This window comes from Merops nubicus, unplaced genomic scaffold (assembly GCF_000691845.1).
Source record: "Merops nubicus isolate BGI_N331 unplaced genomic scaffold, ASM69184v1 scaffold15411, whole genome shotgun sequence".
NCBI lineage: Eukaryota > Metazoa > Chordata > Aves > Coraciiformes > Meropidae > Merops > Merops nubicus.
In genome coordinates, this window is record NW_008587807.1 from 17,035 (window position 1) to 19,873 (window position 2,839).

Genomic DNA, 2,839 nt, shown 5'->3' on the forward strand with positions numbered 1-2,839 from the left:
TATTTTTATTTGCAAACAAGTTTTTTGTTGCTGCTCTATGAAATTCATGGGTTTTGTCAGATATCTTATTTTCTCTATCTTATCTAATCTCATACTAAGGGAAGGTTATAAGTGCTGTTCTGATGAAAATCCTTCACAAGCATGGCCTCTAAGTGACCCAGACTGTGAAAGAATTTTGTGCTTAAAATTTTGAATCTTAGCGATACTCATGGCTCCATGTCACCATTACCATTTTAGCATCTGCTTCTGGAGCCTTTATCATGCTTTTATGCACATCGTAAAACCATCTCAAAGAAGAGGAACTAGGTTGCTTTTGGATGAGATCAACCTAGAAGATATGCTCCAAAAACACACCTAATGCTCTGCAGCCACAGGTCCAGACTAGAAACACTGCTAAATAAACCTTCCTGAAATGTGTTGTGTGAATGTTAAGCTCTCAGCACTAACTTGTCTGTGCCAAAGATCTGTTCCTATTAGCCTGCACTACTTCCTAATGTAGACATCATTCATGTGGCTCACCTGAACCTACACACAGAGCAGAGACTACCTTGATGGGCTTTGTGAATCTAACTGGAAATTTCAGTCCATCCAGCAAAATGAACTTCAAAATGGAAACAGACTGGGGAGGCTCCTGTATGCTTGAAAGTGTGCCACATGTATGTAAGGTATGTAATGTAGTAGGGAAGTAACTGCAGTAAAATGTTTCTCCTTACTCAGAGTCCAGCAAACCTAATTTTCAGAACATGCTTATTTTTTTTCCCCCTTGGTGTGATAGGTTGTATATTTTGAGAGATTTCCTTAGAAGCAGGGTATTCTACTGAATTTCTTAGCATTTTGTATGTTATACATTTGCTTGAAAAATGCATCTTGTCTGATAGTTTTGTGTCTCTCATGAAGCAAATGAATACGGAGATGGGATGTCTTTTTTAAATTAAAAAAAAAAATTGAAACAGAGAATCTCATCTGTGTATAATTATAGCTGATGTGCTGAAAATGTACAGATCTTTTGTGAGCTCATCCTCAACAAAACATCACACAATCATCTGGTTTTTTATGCCACTAAAAGAGTTTTATAGCCTTCACTTTTTGACATCATAAATGTAAAAATAAAGCAATATGTTGGGAACTGCTATCAATACCACTACATTTCTAACGAGCTATAATACATTGCTCTGTGCTGGTTTCTAGGTTAAACCTGGCTGTAAATTTGTAAGCACATACAACCATGTAGTACTTTCACCTTATATGATACATTATAGAATTTTAAAATATCCAAGCTGTATATTTAAAACAATCACAATGTCTTACAATTCAGAAAGCAGCAATATTTCTGTAAAGAGAGGATATAATTTTCTGAAATTGTTTTTACTAGGCACACCCACTTTCGACTTTTATGAGGCCAAGATAAGTACCATGGATTTCTTCAGTTATTTTAAAAACAAACATAACTATTTAAGCTTTACATTCACTTTTATGATTAGTAATGCTGATCACCTTGATGTTTGTATTTAAATAGAGCTCTTAATTTTACTTTAAGAATGTAAAAAAGGCTTTACTGGGTCAGACCTACAGTCTATCCAGCCCAGGTTTCTGTCTCCAGCAGTGGCAATAGGATAGAGAGACAAAGAATAACAAGCTCAGCTGTTTTTCAGAGATCCATTCCACTTCCACTTCCCACAACATCCCATTGTTGTGTTAGGGATACCAGAGGTGCCTCCCTACCCTATGGTGATATTGTCCATCTGTTTGTCTAATCCGTTTTTCAACCTGTTGACATAGTTTGCATCTGCAAACCCATGGGATAGTGAGTTCCAGAAGTTCACTACCATGTATTGTCGTGGTTTAGCCCCAGCCATCAACTAAGTACCATGCAGCTGCTCACTCACTCCTTCTCTCTCCCTGTGGGAGGGAGAGAAAAATCAGGGAAAAAAAAAGTAGAACTCATGTGTTGAGATAAAAACAGTTTAATAACTAAAATAATAATAGTCATGAAAATTAAATAGCAAAAAGAGACATGAAACCCAAGAAAAGACAAGTGATGCACAATGCAATTGCTCACCACCTGCTGGCCAACGCCCCAGCAGCGATCCACCCCTCTCGGCCAGCTCCCCCCAGTTTATATACTGAGCATGATGTCCTGTGGCCTGGAACAGCCCCTTGGCTACTGTGGGTCAGCTGTCCTGGCACCTCCTTACCGGCCGAGCATGAGAAACTGAATATTCCTTCATTTAGTGTATGCACTGCTCAGCAACAACTAAAACATCAGCACGTTATCAACATTAGTCTCACCCGAAATCCAAAACACAGCACTGTACCAGCTACGAGGAAGAAAATTAACTCTATCCCAGCCAAAGCCACAACATATGTTTAAAGAATTTATATGTTTCAAGCTCATGTTCTATTATTTTTATTAAGTTCTCTTATTACAAGATAAAGTGAACAGAAGTTCTGCCTTCACCTTATTCACTATTTTCATGACTTCATAATCCTTCATCACTTTTCTTCCCAGCCTTCTCCTTTTACTGCTGAAGATTCACAGCCTTTTTGGACTTTCCTCATAAAGTAACTGCTTAATCCCTTACTCATTTAAGTTGCCTTTAGAGCTGCATGTTGTTACACAATGCCAAGACATATTTAAATTTTTCTGAGAGCTTCCAAGCAAATTCTGGGATCCTGTGGGGATACGGGTGAAAAGAAAACTTAAGGTTTTAATAATATCAATCTGATAACTGCTTTTCTAGAAAGGTTATTTTTCCTTATTGATTATTCCTAATGGTTCAAAAAAATAATTCTGGAGTACATAGTTTGATTTTTCTCCTTACTAATTTCAACCTAATAT